Genomic DNA, 22,111 nt, shown 5'->3' with positions numbered 1-22,111 from the left:
ATAATTCTTCACAATTATACATGTTGCAAAAGATAACAAAGATGCAAAATGTACAACAAAGAGGGCAAAAACTGGAATTGGAACTCATTAGCTGTAAAGCATTGGACCATCACCATATAAGACAACTTCAACCAACATATATCTATACTGTATGCTCATGGAAAATCGGGTAAATCACCTAACTGAATTCAAAGCCAGAAATGTTAAGCCATCTAATATCACACAAAATAATTTGCTTAAAGAGGTGTAGGCTCTTATTTAGAGTTTGGCGGATGGGGTTACTCCATCACAAATGTGATGGATATCCCGTCCGTCATATTACAATCCCATTATACCCTACGGGAATAGTAATACATTTGCGATGGAGTAACTCATCCACCAAACTCTAAATCAAGCCCCTAGTCCCTAAACATATCACCCTTGGCCAACTATAGCCAATTCTTCCTCCTGGTGATAAAGTTACAACAATCTGGTCATGCTTCTGAGGGTGTTTCAAGTTACATACGCAGCTCATTAGTGTATTAGACACCTGACATTCTGTTCAATAATCCAGCATCTTTTAATGACTCTTGATTACCATAAACAAAAAAACAAGACAAAATAGTATTAATTATGAATATCAACATTTACTTCAATCATGAAGCTGCAAAGAGAGGAGCAATTCTCACGTCATTCCCCATACGCTACGAAAAGTCAGGACTTCTCACACAGAGGCAATTTGGCTACTAACAGGAGATTTTAATTTAAACCTACTAACAGTGAACATTAAAGTAATATGGTTATAACATGACACCCACAGGTGAATTCCCCTGATATCAACCACGTCCCAAAAGAGAAACACAATGGTTGAGGAACTAATCAGCATCCTAAACAACCTAGGCTTGTTATTATTAAATGGGAGGTTTCCTGCTGATTAGCCTTCTGTGGGTATTCTCGCAAAGGCTGGTAACATTGAGTTACACCTTGTCTTGATAACTCACTTTCACCTCATATCAGTTTACCAGATAATTCCAAAATTAAAGTGACCACTTCCCATAAGAAATCAAATCGAATTACCACTGGTTTAGGAATCGATCATAGTATAAGGTTGGGACACATTATGAAATTGAACCAATTATGAGAGTAAACTGTCAAATTGAAGAAATTAATAATTTGAACAAATTAATGAACTATATTTTGAACTCAGATATCAATGAAGAAAACAATTACACAGGTACTGTACAGACATGACAAAAATGTACACAAAAGAATTCAATTAAATAAAGTAACCCTGCCACCTATACTTTCGAATTAATTCGAAAACAAGCTAAAAAAAGCAATGAGATTATTGAAACTCAAAAACAGATGTCAAAGTAAAACAAGAAGTAAGCATGATGAGAACAATCTACAATGAAAACTATTTACAATATAAAAAAGAGACATTCACTCCAGTGTTTGATTTGCCATTCTAAAACTAAAATAAGCATTGGTAAAACAAATAGGTCTGGCTGATTTTATTTATTGGGGAAAGTGGCACGTAAGTCATATGTCAATAGGCCTATCAGAGGGTGTCAAGCACAGTGCATGTAGCTCCTCTTGTCAACAAGTACCTGCTCAGAAATAGGCACACTGACATTGAAGGAGAAGTGAAAATCGACAATTGTACATGCAACATGTCCAGCACTGAAAGCTCTGGTGCAAGTATTATTTACAAACATCAAAGGTAGTTCATGTCAAAAGAAGAGCAAGCTTCCCCCACACTAGTACTACTACATCAGATGACTAACCTTCTTTGAAATACTAAACAGGCACTGTACAATCAGCAGCTATACAAGCTTCTTTCCCACAAATCATTCAACATCTGAGCAAGTTTCACTCATATAGATCAAGGAGGGCAAATCCAGGAGAAGTGGTTCTTTTCCTTCCACATGTAAAACATACACAAAGTGCAGAAGAAGTGAAATGCCCTTTGCACATTAAGTTGGTATAGGATAAGCCACAGCAGTGCATGCTTACCTCAGACTTGAAAAACAACAGCTTGAGATGCAGCATTTCAAACCTTCTCCACAAAGGGCAGTCATGATCATGGCTCATACAAGAGTAGGACAAGTCTCCCCACAACAAAGAAGAGATACATCATGGATATAGACAATGGGGGTCATTCTGACCTCAGCGGTAAAAGGCCCTTACCGCCGGTCAGAAGTCCACCATTCTACCGCCGCGGCCGCGGTAAACCGCCACGGTCATTCTGACCACCAACTGTGAAACCGCCAAAAATCCGACATCCAAGGAAGGCCGCCACATCAGCGGGCCGCGGAAAACTGGAGATGACCAAACCTCCACCGTCACGCCAACACAAACACGCCCATGCCATTCTGACCCACGAATCCACGCGGCGGTCTTTCAACTGCGGTATTCCATTGGCGGTACACACCGCCGCGGTCAAAATACACACCCAGCTCCAAAACACTGCCACATTGGACATTTTGAAATACGCACACCTGAGACACATACAAACAACACTCCCACACATCCAATCAACTATAAAACACACACCCACATCACCCACAAACCCCCACTAGTTGGAAATCGGAGCGAAGGCGAGAGCGAGAGAGATAGAGATAGCGAGCACAGCAATAGAAAACCCCAACACACACAGGAACCCAACTTCATCACCCACACCACATCTACGCACACATCACCACATAGCACCACGCACATCACCACAAACACTACCCCACACCTCATCCACACCACCCCATGGCACCCCAAAGACACCCAAGGTTTTCGGACCAAGAACTCCGGGTCATGGTGGAGGAAATCATGAGGGTTGAGCCCCAGCTCTTCGGCACACAGGTGCAGCACACCACCATAGCAAGGAAGGCTGAGCTATGGCAAAGGATCGTAGACAGGGTCAACGCTGTGGGACAGCATCCCAGAAATCGGGAAGATATCAGAAAGCGATGGAACGACCTACGGGGGAAGGTGCGCTCGATGATCTCCAGGCACAACATCGCTGTGCAGAAGACTGGCGGCGGACCCCCACCCACCCCACCCCAATTCACAGCATGGGAGCAAGAGGTGGTAAACATCCTGCATCCTGATGGCCTCGCTGGAGTACACGGAGGAATGGACTCTGGTAAGTCGAATCTCAACTACTTCACCCTCCCCAACAACCAGCATGCCAACCCCCCCCTCCCTCACCCCCAATATCACTCCCCAGCACATAACCTCCCTGCCAATGTCTCACCAGCACAACCCACCCTAAACAACACCAACCCCTGAATGCCAACACAAACCATAGACAGCCACCACCAAAGCATGACCATTGCACATACCCATACACCCCCCCCCAAACCCTCACAAAAACTCCCACAAGGGAATGCCAGCACTGGGGGACAAGGGCACTCAAAATGCACGCCATGGCACACACAGAAACAATAACCATACTCCTTTACCCCTGCAGGGCCTGAACGCCAACACACCGCCACGGAGGGTCCAGAGATGTCCATCCCACCCCCAGAACAGGCCCCCAGCGAGGACAGCAGTTCTGTCGACCTAGAACCTGACGACCAGCCCGGACCATCAGTGACCTCTGGACAGTCGGTTCCCCACACACAGACACAGGCCACAGCAGACCCACACCCCTCTGGGAACACCAGCACAGCTCCCACCCAGCGGGCCCATGCCTCTGTCTCGCGGACGCGTCAATCAGCGGTGTGTCCGCCACTACAGGGCACCCAGGCTGACCCAACACCCCAACAACAACAGGGACCTGGGGGCAGTGGTAGTGGGCACACTGTCCAGGGGACAGAGGCCCGGGGAAACAGGGCAACTGGGAGGGCTGCTGTGCGACAGGGGGGGGAGGACAGGCCCAGGGAACCGACTCTCCAAGAGGCCCTCACCACCATCATGGGAGCATATCATCACTCCCAGGAGACGATGGCGACGGTACTGGCCAGGTTCACTGAGATCCAGGCACAGCAGGAGGAACGGTACATGGGGTTCAGCAATGAACTCCGGGACATCGCTACCGCTATGGGGACCATAGTCCAGGCCCTCAACCGGATAGAAACCACATTGCGGGACCATGTGGCACCGCAAAGGGCCCCTGTCACTAGCCAGGAACAGCCTACCACCTCCGCCGGCGCTAGTGGTCAGGAGGCCCCCACAGAACGACGGGCCACCAGAACCCCACCTCCTGCTGAAGAACAACCACCCCGCAAGAGGAACCTGAGATCTCAAAGGAAGACAGAGTAGGATGCCAAGACCCCCGCCAGCCTAATATCCCCCCGGATGTCATTCCACTGTCCCACAGTGTCACCCTGTCCAACCTTGAACTGCCCCTGCTCCATCCTTCCACAGCCATATGAACAATGCACCTGTGCGACCGAGAACTGGACTCTGCCATGGACATAACTCCACACTCACCCATCACCGTTTTAATATCATGTACCAATATATAGCACTAAAAATAAATCACTCATTGCACATAAATCATTCTGGAGTCAGCCTGTATTAATTACAAATGTGTAACACATTACTTATCAATAATGTTCTGTTATTTATTTGTGGACAACATACCGATGTCAATAAGCATTAGTCCATGGGCTAACCAAGCAGAAGTCACGCAGTGGGTCATACAGCACTGAAAAGGGAAGGGAAAAGTAAACTTCAGTTTAAAAGAACTGGGGGGAAATACACAAAGTAAAGATGCAGGGGGCATTCAGTAAATGTTAAATGGCGTGGGTGATTCCTACCTGTATGCTACTGAAAATACTGTTGGATAACTCTGTCCCTGTTGTCTGGGTCGTACTCTTCGTCTTCCTCCTCTTCACTCTCCGCAGGCTCCACAGCTGCTTCAACCCCACCATCTGGACCATCCTCCTGCAGGAAGGGCACCTGACGTCGCAATGCCAGATTGTGAAGCATACAGCAGGCCACGATGATCTGGCACACCTTCTTTGGTGAGTACATCAGGGATCCCCCTGTCATATGTAGGCACCTAAACCTGGCCTTCAGGAGGCCAAAGGTTCTTTCTATGATCCTCCTAGTTCGCCCATGGGCCTCATTGTACCGTTCCTCTGCCCTGGTCCGGGGATTCCTCACTGGGGTCAATAGCCAAGGCAGGTTGGGGTAACCAGAGTCACCAATTAGCCACACACGTTGTCCCTGTAGCTGTTCCATCACATAAGGGATGCTGCTATTTCGCATCACATACGCGTCATGCACTGACCCAGGGAACATGGCATTCACATGGGAGATGTACTGGTCAGCCAAACAGACCACCTGAACGTTCATCGAATGGTAACTTTTCCTGTTTCTATACACCTGCTCATCGTCTTTTGGGGGTACTAAAGCCACATGGGTCCCATCAATGGCACCAATTATGTTGGGGATATGTCCAAGGGCATAAAAATCACCCTTCACAGTGGCCAAATCAACCTCCTCAGGGAATACAATGTAGCGCCGCATGTGTTTCGTCAGGGCAGACAACACTCTAGACAAGATTTTTGAAAACATAGGCTGAGACATTCCAGATGACATGGCCACTGTTGTCTGGAATGAGCCACTTGCCAGAAAATGGAGGACTGACAGAACCTGCACTAAAGGGGGAATTCCTGTGGGTTGGCGGATGGGGGACATCAGGGCTGGCTCCAGCTGGGCACACAGTTCATGTATAGTGGCTCGGTCAAGTCGGTATAGTAGTATGATGTGGCGTTCTTCCATTGTCGACAGGTCCACCAGCGGTCGGTACACGCGAGGATTCATCCTTCTCCTCGCAAGTCCCAGCGGACGGTGCCTAGGAAGGACAACATGGAGCACAGAGTCAAGCAAGTCACAGGTACGTTCACCACTGCATGCATAGCAAACGATTATCTATGTATTGAAAGGCGTGTATGTGTGGAAATGCAAGGCCTAGGCCTGTGTGACGCAGTCCAAATAATGCCATGTGGGCCCTTGAAATGGCGGCTGCCTGACCTGTGAAGTGGGACAATGGGATGTGAGGTCAATGCGCTGGCGTGGCACACCGTGGCGGTAGGCGGTCAAAGACCGCTATACGAAGCCGCATTGGCTAACATTGAGGCCTATGGGTTTCAGGAGCCAATGACGAGGTGCGCCGGCGGTCGCGGTACGCACCGCCACGGTACGCACCGCCGCAGGCGTGACCGCCATTTTCTATCTGCTTAATCACTCGAGACCTGATCATCCACAGGAGAGGACCTATACTGCAAGTGCTGCTGTGACCTCGGTCTGGAAGTGACAATGGCTGCTGCGACTGGGGAAAGGGCCCCTGCCTTCACGTCTGAGGAGTTGGACAAACTTGTGGATGGGGTCCTCCCCCAGTATGCGTTACTCTACGGTCCTCCAGACCAACAGGTAAGTACACTGGGTGCACATTGAATGGGCTATGCCTGTGTGGAGTGGGGTGGATGCTAAGTTGGTGGGGTGGGGGGCGAATGAGGAGTGCAACGCACGACAGATGAGAGCATGTGCCATATGGCAAGGTTGGGGAGGGGGGGCCAATCGCATCTAACTTGCAGAAATATGATGATTTCTCCTTCCCACCCTGTACATGTCAAATAGGTCAGCGCCCATCAGAAAGTAGACATATGGCGTGCCATCGCCAAGGAAGTCCGGGCCCTGGGGGTCCACGTCAGACGGGGCACCCACTGCCGCAAGAGGTGGGAGGACATCCGCCGCGGGACCAGGAAGACAGCCGAGTCACTGCTGGGGATGGCCTCCCAACCTAGGAGGGGTGCCAGTCGTACCCTGACCCCCCTGATGTCCCGGATCCTGGCGGTGGCCTACCCTGATTTGGATGGGCGCTTGAGGACATCACAGCAGACACAAGGGGGTGAGTATCAGCACATTCTGCTATCTCTCTGCGCAGTGGAGGCGTCTGGGTGGGGGAGGAGGGTTGGGGGTGACATTAGGCCAGGGCGCTTTCTGTAGTGTAGTCCTCTCCTTTAGGCATGGCCCTGTGCTCCCGGCCCCCACCTCTGTAGGGTGACAAGTACAGCTATCGATGGTCCAGCATCACACATGTGCGCCTTTGTCGTCTCTAGACCTTTTGTCCTAGTCAGAAGTACTGAGTAGTGTACCCCGAATGCGCGGCTTAGTGCATGAGGCTCCTGTGTCTGTCCTCTCCGCCAACGGTGTTGACATTGCATGCACTCAACCTGGTCTTCGTTTTTCTCCCCCCACCCTTCTTCTTCGTCTTCTTGTGCATCTGTGCATTAGCATCATCAGGCGGAGGAGAATTGGCATTGGAGCACGAGGGAGCTGCAAGTCACAAGGCCCCGGTGGGACCAGGAACAGACACCGAGGGCACCAGTGATCCGGAGGGCGAGTGGAGCACCACAGCGGGGACCGGTGGTGACACCAGCGACAGCGACACGTCCTCGGATGGGAGCTCCCTAGCGGTGGCGGCAACATCCGGGCCCCCCGCCTCTACAGGTACAGCCGCCACCCAGCGCACCAGCCCCGCCCTCCCAGCAGCCCCTCAGCCTACGCTCCGTGCCCGCTCGCCCAGGAAGGCGGGCGTCTCCTTCGCCCCAGGCACCTCAGCCCCTGTCCCTGTTACCCCTGCTGCCCTCAGTGAGGAGGTCATTGACCTCCTGCGGACCATCATTGTTGGGCAGACTACCCTTTTGAATGCCATCCAGGGGGTAGAAAGGGAGGTGCATCGGAGCAATGCCTACCTGGAGGGCATTCATTCGGGTCAGGCTGCCCATCAACGATCGTTCAATGCTCTGGCCTCAGCACTGACGGCAGCCATTGTCCCTGTCTCCAGCCTCCCTCTTCTGACTGCCTCCAGCCTGTCTCTGTCTCCTGTTCCTCAGCCTATCCCATCCACACCATCAGACCAGCCTGCACACACCTCAACACCCAAGGGCAGCTCATCCAGACACAGGCACCACAGAACCCACAAGCATTCACGCAAGCAACACCCAGATGCAGACATTCCAACAGTCACTACCACCTCTGTGTCCCCCTCCTCCTCGTCTCCCTCCTCCCTCCCTGTGACGTCTACACTCACACCTGCATGCACACCACCATCAGCCAGTGCTTCCATCACCAGCACACCCTCCAGTCCAGTCCGCACACGTGCAGTCACCACCCCCACTACCATTTACACGTCCCCTGTGTCCTCTCCCACTGTGTCTGTCACCCCCTCTTCCAAGACACACAAATGCAGGCAGACACCCACCCAACAGCCATCCACCTCACGACAGCCTCCAGCACATGCACCTGCACCCAAAGACAGCACACCTGACTCTCCTACAACCACATCCTCTTCCTCCACTTCCATCACCACTTCTCCTACCTTTTACCTTGGTCCTAAGAAAGTTTTCCTTGCTAATCTTGACCTCTTTCCCTCCATTGACCCACCCCCTCCATCTGCAAAGAGTCCCAAGAGCACCTCAGCCACCACCAGCCCAGCTTCGAGTGTCACTGTGGTGCATGGGTTCTGGAGCCCACCCTTTGCCAGCAGTGACACTTCAATCAGCAGCAAGGGGACAGCCAGCCCCCCACCAGGCAAGAAGACCAGGAAGCTAAAGGGCCGCCGTGAGAGGACTGACACGGCTGCCCCCAAGGAGCAAAGTTCGCCCACTTCACCAGCCACAACAGCTAGGGGAGGCAAGGGCCCGAGAGCCCCATCTAAGGAGCGAAAGGGCAGCAGGGCGGAAAAGTCAGCCAGCAGGAGCGCAAAGCAGGAGGGGCCCAAAAGCCCCATCCCGGGTGTTAGGAAGGACACCAAAGGGCCCAGGACTCCGTCACCGAAGGGTCCAGCAACAGCACGGTCGGAGGGCGACTGAGCAGGGAGTCCAGGCCAGGTCTGGCTCCCTTGACCTACTGGACGAGCACCGCTGAACAGGGCCCCGCCGTGGCGAGAAGCACCGCTGAACAGGGCCCCGCCGTGCAGAAGAGCACCGCTGAACAGGGCCCTGCCGTGCAGAAGAGCACCGCTGAAGAGGGCCCTGCCGTGCAGAAGAGCACCGCTGAACAGGGCCCCGCCGTGCAGAAGAGCACCGCTGAACAGGGCCCCGCCGTGCAGAAGAGCACCGCAGAACAGGGCCCCGCCGTGCAGAAGAGCACCGCTGAACAGGGCCCCGCCGTGCAGAAGAGCACCGCTGAACAGGGCCCCGCAGTGCAGAAGAGCACCGCTGGACAGGGCCCCGCCGTGCAGAAGAGCACCGCTGAACAGGGCCACGCCGTGCAGAAGAGCACCGCTGAAGAGGGCCCCGCCGTGCAGAAGAGCACCGCTGAACAGGGCCCCGCCGTCTCAAGCACCGCTCCGCTGGGCCCCGCCGTCTCAAGCACCGCTCCGCTGGGCCCTTCATCTCAAGCACCGCTCCGCTGGGCCCTTCATCCAAAGCACCGCTCCGCTGGGCACCGCCGTCTCAAGCACCGCTCCGCTGGGCCCCGCCGTCTCATGCACCGCTCCGCTGGGCACCGCCATCTCAAGCACCGCTCCGCTGGGCCCTTCATCTCAAGCACCGCTCCGCTGGGCCCTTCATCTCAAGCACCGCTCCGCTGGGCACCGCCATCTCAAGCACCGCTCCGCTGGGCCCTTCATCTCAAGCACCGCTCCGCTGGGCCCTTCATCTCAAGCACGGCTCCGCTGGGCACCGCCGTCTCTGCACCGCTCTGCTGGGCCCCGCCGTCTCATGCACCTCTCCGCTGGGCCCTTCCTGTCAAGCACCGCTCCGCTGGGCCCTTCATCTCAAGCACCGCTCCGCTGGGCCCTTCATCCCAAGCACCGCTCCGCTGGGCCCGCCGTCTCAAGCACCGCTCCGCTGGGCCCCGCCGTCTCATGCACCGCTCCGCTGGGCACCGCCATCTCAAGCACCGCTCCGCTGGGCCCTTCATCTCAAGCACCGCTCCGCTGGGCCCGCCGTCTCAAGCACCGCTCCGCTGGGCCCCGCCGTCTCATGCACCGCTCCGCTGGGCACCGCCATCTCAAGCACCGCTCCGCTGGGCCCTTCATCTCAAGCACCGCTCCGCTGGGCCCTTCATCTCAAGCACCGTTCCGCTGGGCACCGCCGTCTCATGCACCGCTCCGCTGGGCACCGCCATCGCAAGCACCGCTCCGCTGGGCCCTTCATCTCAAGCACCGCTCCGCTGGGCCCCGCCGTCTCAAGCACCGCTCCGCTGGGCACCGCCATCTCAAACACCACTGGCACAATGACAGTGCCGGATCTGTCTCGAGCTACAGTTCACGGTTCACTGTGCCCACCATGCCTCCTCCTTGACCGGTGGAGACTGTTATCTACCTGATGGACTGTGGCTTTGCACTCCCTAGGATGGCCGAGTGGGCAACCCACCCACTGTAGAGACTTGAGAGACTGTGGCTTTGCACTCCCCAGGATGGCCGAGTGGCCAAGCCACCCACTGTAGAGACTTGAGAGACTGTGGCTTTGCACTCCCCAGGATGGCCGAGTGGGCATGGTGGCCCCTTCGTGGATCTGGCGTCGTGGAATCATGTGGCTGTGGTGCCCCCCCCTTCCCTTCCCCCTGAAGTGCCTGTGGTTTTTTCATCAGATGCCCCTGCTGTGTTCTCTCCAAAGGATTCAGTTCTCCTGTGTGGGCTTTGCCCTTGTGTTGCTACACTTTGGCCCACGGACACTTTGAATCTCGTTAGATGTGCAGGACTTATTGCCTCGGTTTTTCGTATGCACTGGATATTGAATTTGGATTTTTGATTTGTTATTGCTATTTGACCGTGACTTATCAGTGGTTTTTATTTCCCATAAATTTCGAGTCACTATTTAATTATGTCCTTGTTTTCTTTACGGGGGTTTGGGTGGTTTCACTGTGACTTGTTGCTCTGCATTGGTGTGTACATGGTTTGGGGGGGTGGGTGTATCGCGTATGTGTGTGTGCACGTAACCTTTCGTCCTCCCCCCTCCCCTGTGTCGTAGGTGCAGTACTCACCGTTGTCGTCTGCGCCGGCGTTCGTACTCGTGGTAGATGAGCAGGTAGACGAGAGCAGGTAGGATGTTTAATTTGGGTTCCATGCTGTCCTCCTTCCTCGTGGAGTGCGTAGAGGTGAGCGTTTTCCCATTCGTAGTCTGTTTCCGCCGTGTTTTTATCGGCGGTGCTCCCGCCCCGGAAAAGGTGGCGGATTGGCTGGTCATGATAGTGTGGGCGGTACATTGTCTGCCGCCTGGCTGTTGGCGGTGACCGCCGCGCTGTTTGTCGGTCCCGCCGTGGCGGTCGGAGTGTTAATGTGGCGGGCTGTGTTGGCGGTTCCCGCCAGGGTCAGAATTCCATTTTTTGGACCGCCGGCCTGTTGGCGGGTTGGCCGCCGCTTTATCACCGACCGCCAGGGTTAGAATCACCCCCAATGTCATTTGTCCTAAATTAAATAAGTAATATATAAAGCACAGGCAGCGGTACTGCAAGATTCAGACATATACGCACACATGTTAAACCGGTGCAGTATGGCCAGCAGCCATGCAGGTTTGCCTCACACACACAGTTAATACAATATGGCCAGAAGCAGTGAACGCTTCTTGATATACACAGGAAGAGGTTCTAAAAGACTGATAGACTGATGATACGAACAGATGACCCCAGGAATAAAAAGACCAGTTTGTATCTGTTGCAATTGTGTTCTGAAACCAGAAGAACAGTCACCCAAGCCCTCGTAAGCAGCAAACTGGACTACGGCAATGCCCTCTACGCAGGAACCATGGCCAAACTCCAGAAGAGGCTGCAACGCATCCTGAACGCCTCCACATGCCTCATCCTGGACATCCCCTGCCACTGCCACATCACAGGCCATCTGAGAGACCTGCACTGGCTCCCTGTCAAAAAGAGAATCACCTTCAAACTCCTCACCCATGCTCACAAAGCACTGCACAACACCGGACCAGAATACCTCAACAGACGGCTCTCCTTTTACACCCCGACCCGGCAACTCTGATACGCCGACCTCGCCGTTGCAACCATCCCACGCATCCGCAGAACTACAACCAGCAGCAGATCATTCTTGCACCTCGCCACCAATACGTGGAACACTCTTCCCACCCAGCTGCATCAGCCCAAAGACCTCCTTACCTTCAGGAGACTTCTCAAGACTTGGCTGTTCGAGCAGTAGCAGCACCTCCGCCCCCACCCCCCCACCTCAGCGCCTTGAAACCCTCATGGGTGAGTAGTGCACTTTACAAATTCCTTGATTGACTGATTGATTGATTCCACCTATTGAGTCCACTAGGATTTTCGGCTTTTAAGTAGCCAGCTTTTGGACCTTTAATGTTGATCAGTCTCTCTATCCAAGTCTCCCTCATGGTTATTTCATGGTAATGAGATTGATCGTAATTACCACCAGTGATCCCCTTGTAAGACAAGGCAGCTTTGGTGCAGCTAGGTTAAGGGACACTGAGTTGGTTACATATGTCCACTATGTGTGGGCTTCATGTGTGAGACTACCACCATGCACATCTGGGTAACAGCACAATGTACCCTGATGCAGAATGGACTCTGAAAGGCTAGGTGCTGTCTTGTAATATTAGTGGGCATTTCACAGATTGGCCAATACAATTTACTGGAAAATCTGTAGTGCTTTCACTGCATTACACATATAATAGAAATCGGCCTAAAATTGCAGTTTTGTTCCACCTAGGCCTACTTCTGGTGTCAAACTGATTTAAAACAGGCACTCTGAGTTTGAAATTGCATACATTAATGCCTCATGGGACTTATAGAGTTGTCATACTTTTCTGACTCAGCCTATAAACAGATTTCAGTTGTTTGTTGATTTTCTCCCAAGTAAAAGGAACAAAGGCATCCCCACACAAATGAGACACTTATCACTGATTGAAAATCTTCCTGGGAGAGGAAAGGGATATGGAGAAAGTCTGTATCTGATAGTTGGCCTGCCAAAGGAGTATGATCAGACATCTGGAAAAAATACAGGAGGGCTCGCCTTTGAAGTTTTGGTGAGAAGGGATCTGACAGTGAAGTCACCTAAGGATGTAGCTGAGGCCCTCACGGGTGCTCTAGAGAAATGTGACCCCACCAGAATGCTGTGAAAAAGGGTTGGGACAGGGTTGCAGGGATGATGCCACATTGACAGTGAAGAAGCCTGTGGGAGATGACAACATTGGAAGAATGACCATCTGGCAAGAGTACCTACCTGATGGCCTGCTAAGATGGACTAAGGATTTTGTTTCAAGCTGACCCCAAGACTAAGATGGGTGTTGGGACGGACCTCTTTGGCATGTCTTCCCCCAAACCTTTTTGCTGAATTCAGTTTTGTTGGATATAGGACTTTGTGCATATAGCCACTGCTAACCAGTGCCAAACAGCTTATGCTCTCCTCGTTAAACATGGTAAAATTGGCCTAAATCTAATTGGCACATTTCATTTGCTTGTAAGTCCATACTAAATGGTATTACATCTACCCTGGGCCTGTAAATTAAAATGCTACTTGTTGGCTTGCAGCACTCATTGTGCCACCCAATAAAGTAGCACTTTTAAACCATGTTGCAGGTCTGCCCTGCAGCCTTTAGTGCAGCATTACAATTTCTGACCTGGTAAAAGAAAGCTTTTGCCAGGCTAAAACCTTCCTTTTTAAAACGTTTAAGTCACCCTTAGAGTAGGCCCTATAGGCTCATAGGGCAGGGTGATTGTATTTAAATATTAAGATTTCTACTTACATTTTACATGTCCTGGCAGTGGAAAACTCACTGTTGTAAGGCCTATCTATCCCATTGTCTAACACTGTGTTACTATATTGCATTCAATATGTGCTAGCTTTAGATTGGGAGCAGCTAGGGATATGATGTACAAATGAATTGCAAATTCTATCCTATTTACTTGTGAAGACAGAATTTAGGTTACAGTTCTGAGAATACCACTTTGATACAGTTGCCATTTTCTTGTCCCAACCATTTGTACCCTCGGCCGTGCCCTCAGTCTCATTGCTGTGCATAGCTTTATGTTTGGAGGTTGTGTATTCTTCTAGACAGTGACACAAAGTAGGGTTAAGTATGTACAGGATGGGTGGTCTTGGCAGGATGACCTGCACCAGCCCCACTTACACTTCAAAAGACCTTGCCTCTTGCACACACAAAGGAACTTAACACCAGGCCTGCCTTGCCTTTTGTCACCCACAGACCGTTTTGAGCCATGATAGGGGAAAGGATAGCACTCATCAGAACCAGATGTCTGGCAGGAGGTTTACATATTGGACGTCAAAAGCCACTCATCAGAACTCTCCCAGACCTTTGGAAGTTACAGGAGCACTGTCCTGCTGCCACAGGGCTACTCTGCTGCTTGAAGGACTACCTTGCTGTCTTAAATGGAAGACTGGAGCTGATTGACTTCATCCAGGCTGTTCAAAGTGAATCCAATGGTCAATTGGCTACAGTCCTATGTGAGCTACATGGATATCATAAGGTTCAGAGACCCGCAGTAACTGCTTAACTGACCTGCTGCAAATAGACCTGCCTAGACCTGCAACAGGACCTGTCTGAGCCCTGCTGTTGACTCTGCCAGAGTGAGTCCTGATGCCCAAGAAGTACCCCCCAGATTCAGGAGACTTGGCTGGCATCACTAATAGCATTTCTCCCCAGCCTAACTGAAATTTCCTTCAGAGTGCAAAACAGCACCAGGCCCTACAATGCTACACAGATTAACTTGAAAGCTTCACAGGATCTCAAAGCCTTGCAAAGTCCTCAACCTGCGGAAAGGTTCACAGAGACTAATGACAAGTGACACAAAGCCCCACAAAGCATCACTGCATGGCTAACAGCTTAATTTGAATGTATGTCAAGAGAGATTAGGCACCACAAAATCTAGCCACACTGCTGAGGACTTCATCTAAACCAATGCAGAGCAATACAAAGTCCCAAAAGCCTCACCAGAGAAAGCTTCACTGGAACCAACACAGAGTGACGTGAAGCCTCGCAAAGTATTGCCACATAAACCTTCCATTAAGGTCCAGTTCCCAGTGGGCCAAACTCGGTCCTGTGCCCAGCCTGCACTCCATAGAAGTCAGTTTGAACTGGCCCATGGCAACCAAATATACCCAGTCAGCACATTCTGCTATTTGTCAATATTTTTACGTAAAACTTTAAAAGACAAAATCTCTGGTTTACTGATTTAATATAGTTTTTTTTTAATCGTTTTGTTTATTAAAATTTACTCTAATTTGAATGTTCATCACTGGTACTTGGGGATATAGCAACCCAAATCTATTCAGGGTGTGCAAAATAGTGCACTGAGGTGACTTTTGGGTGCCCCACCTACTTGTTCCACCTTTAGCCTGCATCAGGAGGTAGGGGCGAAATATGTGGAGGACCCCAATAAGGTAACCCCACTGTTGTTGTGGTGCTCGATATGGACCAACCCCTTGACTGGCTTTAACAGGGAAATAGTCCGAGACTGTTTATCATGTAAAAGAGGGCTGAATATTCCCTGGGTAAGCTATGTGTAATCCGCTCTGATGGCTCTGGGGGAGGCTCAGCTTCTTCATAATCCTGAAACTTTGTCTAAGCAAGATATGCCCAGGTAAAACTTTTGAACAAAATGAAAAGACATTGGGGGCCATTACGATTTCGGTGGACAGAAAATCCTGATGCGGAGGTTGCCGCCATTGTGGCTGCCTCCCCGCTGTTCCCATTACCAGTTTTCCGCCGGATTAGCGGGTGGAAACCTCAGAGCAAAAGAAGGCAGAGTGAACCTTGGAAAGAGAGATCTGCATTTTCGAGAGGGTCACTTTCAGTTTTGGGTGATGCAGTTTGGGTTTGGGTCACCTTCGACAGGTCGGTCAACCGGGTCGTGGCTGGGTTGGAGAAATTCAGTGCTTCCTACTTGGATGACATACAGTCATCGGTTGTATTGGGGGACCACCTGTTCAGTCTTCAGGAAGTGTTTCAGGCTTTGCAACAAGCAGGCCTATCTATCAGGGCAGTTAAGTGACGTGGCACCATTGTAGCCCCCTTGACAGAGCTGACTTTCAAGAAGCAGCCCAAAAAAGTGATCTGGGTAAAGGTGTGCCAGAATGCTCTTGGCACCTTGATGGAAGCCATGTGCATGGCACTAGTGCTCATGGACCTGACTTCTCTAAAGAATTAATTCTACATAGGCACACTTCACAACTTGGGGTAGGTCTGTGTTCTCACAGCTGAATGATGAAGGCTAAGAACAACATGTAGCCTTCATCACTAGAAGGCTACTTCCCAGAGGACAGCAGTGATGACAATTGAAATAAAATGCATTTGAAGTAGTCGAGACACTGAAAAAGTTGAGGCCATACTTGTTTGAGAGTCTCGTCTGTGTTCAGACAGACCACATACCTTTCAGATTGCTAATGCAGATGAGAGGTGAGGATCTGGTGATCTGGTCCACCTTCCTACAGGGCTTTATTGTAGAAAATCACTCTGGAGCTGATGACACCAATACTGATGGTCTTTCCAGATTTTTCAGCCTTAGTGAAGAGAACTCCCATGAGGGTGGTTAGTTCTTCCTGCTTCCAGCTGGGGTGGGGGGCACATGGTAAACCTGACATTCCTGTTGACTTTAGCTCTCAGTGCACTTTACCACTGCTAACCAGTGTTTGTGCTCTCGCCTTAAAACATGGCCAGACTACCAGAAAGTTACACATAGGTTAATTGTGGTTGATGCCTGACTGGGGCTTCCACCCACCTCACCCAATAACCTAATTTCCTACAGCGTGTCTCTCCAGGGCCAGTGACTCTGGCCCATTTTATTGCCTTGAGGACCAGAGAACCTAGACAGTCAGGAGGATGTGGAGCCTGGAAGTGGAGTTGGTAGGGCAGACTGCTGGATGCACAAGATTCCCCCACCAGCAGGTGAGGATCACCAAGAGCTAGACAGAGAAGAAGACTGGTGCATGGAGCAAGCAAATCCAGGTCCCTGCAAAGTGTGCCTCTTTAGAGGCCAGAAGACCTGATGTGGATGTGCCTTGTGCCTAGAGGTCTCCATCGGGAGCAAAACAAACCAAAGATGATGAAGATTGACCTAAGGAGGCCTGACATAGGCCTCTTAAAAAATTTGCCCTTTTAAAAAGAAAAAGGAAAAATGGAGTGTGTGGCACTATGCCACTATCTCTAAAGATAACTCTGGGGTGTGCCAGGGCCCAGAAAAATTGGATTATACATAACTTCCTTTTTGGGGAGGGGATTTACATCCAAGACAGTACACGGCCTGGGGCATGATGATGTTTCCCGGGGGACTCCATTACCCTGGGGACAGAAAAGACAGTATGCCGAGTGGGGGCAGGAGGCACACCACCGCATTGCCCCAGCTGTGCTGCTCATGGGCTAGGGCACAGAAGAACAATTATGCTGTCCCTACTTGCAGGAGGAAGAACAGGAAGCAAATGCCGGCTCAGCGTGCACACAGTATCTGTGACACTGTGGAAGCAACAGGGGCCTTAGGCTCCCTCTGTGGCCCCAATTATCAATACTGCATCTGAGTGCTCCCCAGTTTGGGCAGCAGCACCCATTAAACAAAGGAAAATAAAAAAGTATGACATGGGTCAGTGAAGTCTAAAGAAAACACAAAGGACGTTTGAAATTCACTGCTGCTAGCAGGAGCACTCCATGATGGCATGCACAGGCTTATTTACATATTTTTGTTGTGCTTGTGGTGCAGCACCGTCCTCTCCACCCCGATCTCTTTGATGAAGTTGCTCTAAATTTCCTGGGATCTTGAGATTATGACCCAGAGGCACGCTCCCATTCATTCTAATCACTCCCAAATCTGAACTTCTGTTTTTTGCCTCTGGAGTGCAAGGATACCTATTGGTTGGTCCTATGGATAGATTTTGTGGACTAAAGAAATTAAAGGAAGAATCAGACATGCTTATGCATGGATTAATTCACCTGCCATGCTTTATTAAAATGTTGTTGATGAACAGTGCAATGCAAATACTTATAATGGTATATTAGTATATTCACTGTCACCATTAGTTGAAATGGTGAATCCTGACATATGGCTGTTTCATTAATGTGTTGATCCTTTGATAACGGTGACAAGGATGCCTTATATATAGTTGTGTGTTGTGCTCTTGTGATGCTATGTGGATTTGATCATTGCTATGTTATATTCCATTTGAAAAAAAAAGTTACTGGTGTTTTATTGGGCGCTGGTGGATACTGAATAGATGACATTAGGGCATAATGTAATTCTGAGGCTGGAGATCCCAATAATGCAGTGGGTGATGAGTTCACCTAAAACTCACTAAATAGGGTGTGCATTTGAAGCAAGTGTCATTAAGTGGAAATGGTACATACAAGACAAGGCCCAGTGGGACCAGCAGGTACCGCAACCCTACATGAAAAGGTATCACTGCCCCCCATGGACTATAGAGAGATATTACAGGAGGTGCTGGAGGTAAAAGTATCACAAGTGATGTGGGGTAAGCCATTTGAGTCATGTTCTTTGAGGAAAGGAAGCATGTGTGGTTCACCAATGGTTCAGCAAAACATGTGGTGGCCAAGAGACATTGGAAAGCAGTGTCATACAATCCAGCAAACCAAAAAGCTGCTCTGCACTACTGGAGAATGAAATATTAGTCAATAAGCAGAACTGTACACTGTATATCAAGCCTTAAAACAAGAATTACCTGGGAACTGTATATTTATACTGATTCATGGTCCACTGCCAATGGGTTAGCTACTTGGCTTCCGACATGTCATGCATATAACAGGCAAATACATTCCAAGGAGGTGTGGGGCAAGGAATTGTGACAAGAAATCTGGGAAATGTTAGCACCAAGTACATTTACTGTATACCATGTAGACACCCACTGTCCCATTGACTCTTGCAGAAAAGAAAGCCATCAGTGATGTATTCTAAACCTTGACTATTTGATTGATGTACACATGTTCTGTTGATGCACTGCACCTTTCTTCTTGAGTTTTGGTCACCTGATTTATGTACTTATTCTTGTACATATGTATGTTGCACCTGAGTTAAATACTTATTCTCATATATTCTTGCCTTTAGTTTGACATTTGGGAAGTTCCTTAATAAATACATTATTCAGACCAAGAGTGTTCCTTCCTTTGGCAATGTGTCCTATTATTCCAAGTGAAAAGCAATACATCTCTTGACAAAGCAAATATCCCTGCCTTTTAGATGACACTCTGCTAGAAATTGAGTGACTGTTTGCCGCCTGGGGTATGAGCCCTGGTCAAGCAGTAACCACAACTCTAGTCAGGGTATGGTTCAGGCAACCATGAATTAACCTGTGCTCACTCTCCAGTAGCTGGGAACAGAACAGTCAGGCTTAACTTAGAAGCAGTGTGGAAAGTATTTGTGCAACACATCAAACATTAAAACAATGAAAACACCACACAAAAAGATTCCATAGCAGGTCCGAAAAATAAGTAAAACTTGATTTATGAATTGTTAAAGTATAACCTGTAAAATAGTGCTTAAAGGCAAGAAGCACCAACCCGGGATATCTGGTCAGACTGAACCAAGACAAAGTCAAAAGTTCAGACCGACCATGATGAAATGCGGCTTAGCTAAAGGGACCCAGTTAGCACTGCTGAACTAAAGTACCTTTAAATACTGGTTGCAGAGCTTTGTGTAGATCTGAGTCACAATTGGGGCTTGCAACTGAGAAGATGCGTCAGTTCCAAGATGTGGTGAGTCTTCAGCGCGAGGTCCAGTGCATCATCGATGGTGGTTGAGATGCAGAGGCAGGTGTCAGGGATGTGTTGCACAGCTGAGGCTGTGTGTCTGTTCCAATGAGCACAGAGGCTTTGATGTGGAGTTGCAGCATCATCGTCAAGGGTGCCTTCCATGAGAGGTGCAATTCCTTCAGAAGCTTAGCCGTTCTTCTTCCTGGCTGAGTCCTATCAGGTCCAGAAGTGTACTGAGCCACTTGCTGGTGTCAGAGGTCCAGTACCTATTCCCAGTTGAGCCTTTGAAGTGGAGGAAACTTCAAAGTCAGGGCTTTGAAGTGCACATAGGTCCTGCACTTCCTGCCCTGGGGCCAGGCATCATGCGCCCCTTTGTGAGTGGACAGGACACTGCCTATTGAGGTGTGGTCCTTCAAGGATGGCCCATCAAGTTAGATGTCTTGTCTTTTAAATGCATAGCACCCTGCTCTCTGGGATGTCCCATGCCTACCTTAGGGGTGACATATGTATACAAAGGGAAGGTTTGGGCCTGTAAAAAGGGTTATTTTGCCAGGTCAACATGTCAGTGTAAAAAGGCACACAAAGGCTCAACGATGGAAGGCCTAAGATACAGTTAGAGGGCTACTTAAGTTGGTGGCACAATTAATGCTTCAGGCTCACAAGTAGCATTTAATGTACAGGCCTTGGGCACAAGTGTAAACTTTACTAGGGACTTACAGGTAAATTAAATATGCCAGTTGGGTATAAGTCAATATTACCATGTATAGGGGAAAGAGCACAAGCGCTTTAGCATTGGTTAGGAGTGATAAAGTGCACAAAGTCCTAGTACTGGCAAATACAAGGTCAGAAAAATGCAGGAGGTAAGCAAAAACTTTGGGGAAAAACCTCCCTAAGGCTGTCAGGTCTAACACAGTTGCTTATAATCTGGTGTTGCATCTGGTATAGGTGAGGGGCATTGTGATTATGAGGTTTAGGACCCACTCAGAGCAAAATGTGATATACCGGTGTCACCAAAGTTATTTCTACCTACCTGATGTAGCAATTTGTATTTAGTAGTGTTTGTGTAATCAATACATTTTTCCTTTAAAAAAAAAAAAAAACACTTGCTGGACAATAATCTATTGTGTGTTATTGTTGTGTGCCAGCAAAATAGGATTGTTAACCCACACCACCTCCCTTCAGTAGGTCTTGTACTGCTTTGCTACCCTGTGAGAGTTAAATGCTACAATAGGGTACATGGTCCTCAGTAAGGAGACAGTTGGGAACCTAATACTTGTGAAGGGCCCACAAGCATTGCACCTAAAACCCAATTTCTCATTCACCAAGAGAACAATGTCACCAATATAATTCTGAATCACTTTAAAAAGCAACTCGGGATGTCTAGATCACAAAAGGGGGGTCACTGGAGCACAGAACACTGTAGTGCAGGGCTCTGAGTACTCCAGGTGAGATGTCTGAGCAGAACTTTTTTTTTGTTGGTGGCAGATAACGAATAATACAATAATAATGCTAAAGTATGTGGATCAGGTTTATAGCAAATTTCATTAGAAGACCGCCTCCCATTGAAATTTAAATTACGTAAAATGTGCATCTATTCCAGAATAGCCAGTTGTGCATATATTTTATCAGGAAGATTCTTCAAAGTGTTATCAAATATTCAAACAAAATAAGTTCTATATATTACCTGACTAGTGAATGCTTTGGGGGGAGTATCTAGTACATAATCTCAGTTACAGATACTCATAGGCAAAAGGGGAATACCTCTGCCGATCGTCTGTGTCTACATTATTTGTTTTGTGTTGATCCCATGCTCAAACATCTCCTAACAGGGATCCAAGCTTAATATTGAACTTTATATAAAAAGATGTGTCTATAGAGAGAGGCACTGCTTCTCCACCAAACAGGTATACTGATTAGAGAAGACACACTCCCACACTTCTCGGTGTTGAAACCACAATGGATCAGACTGATCCAGATCATGTGTTGGAGGAGAGCAGGCAGAGAGACAGATGACTAGAGGCCAGGGCAAGTGGGGAAGCAGATGCTCAAAGAAAAGGGCATACAGAGATGTAGATGGATGGTGAGGACAGGCAGGGAAGTAAAAGAATGGATGATGATAGGCAGCAAAAGAAATGGATTGAAGAAGGGTAGGTGGAAAAAAGATGGGATGTGGAGGACGACGGAAAGGAAGCAGATGCATGCATGGTAAGGGCAGGAAGTGCTTGAGGGATAAGTCAACAGCTAGTACTTTGAAATGACTCATAGGTGAGTGAGAAGGCTTTATGATGCCTTTCTAACATTGTGAAATGCACAATACCGCTTTCTTGTTCCTTACCTTCCTCTATTCTCAGTGACTCAGAGACTAGCAGTTGTCAGTTACTTTGAGCAATTTTCAATTACCAACGCTTGATCTGAGTACACATAACCTTTCTTCCTTCTTTTCTACAAGCACACCATTCTAGTAGAGTAGACTACAGTATTTGAGTGAATGATTA

Source organism: Pleurodeles waltl, chromosome 1_2, assembly GCF_031143425.1.
Source record: "Pleurodeles waltl isolate 20211129_DDA chromosome 1_2, aPleWal1.hap1.20221129, whole genome shotgun sequence".
NCBI classification, from domain to species: Eukaryota; Metazoa; Chordata; class Amphibia; order Caudata; family Salamandridae; genus Pleurodeles; species Pleurodeles waltl.
The sequence above is the reverse complement of the archived record's forward strand: the minus strand, read 5'-3'. Positions refer to the sequence as shown.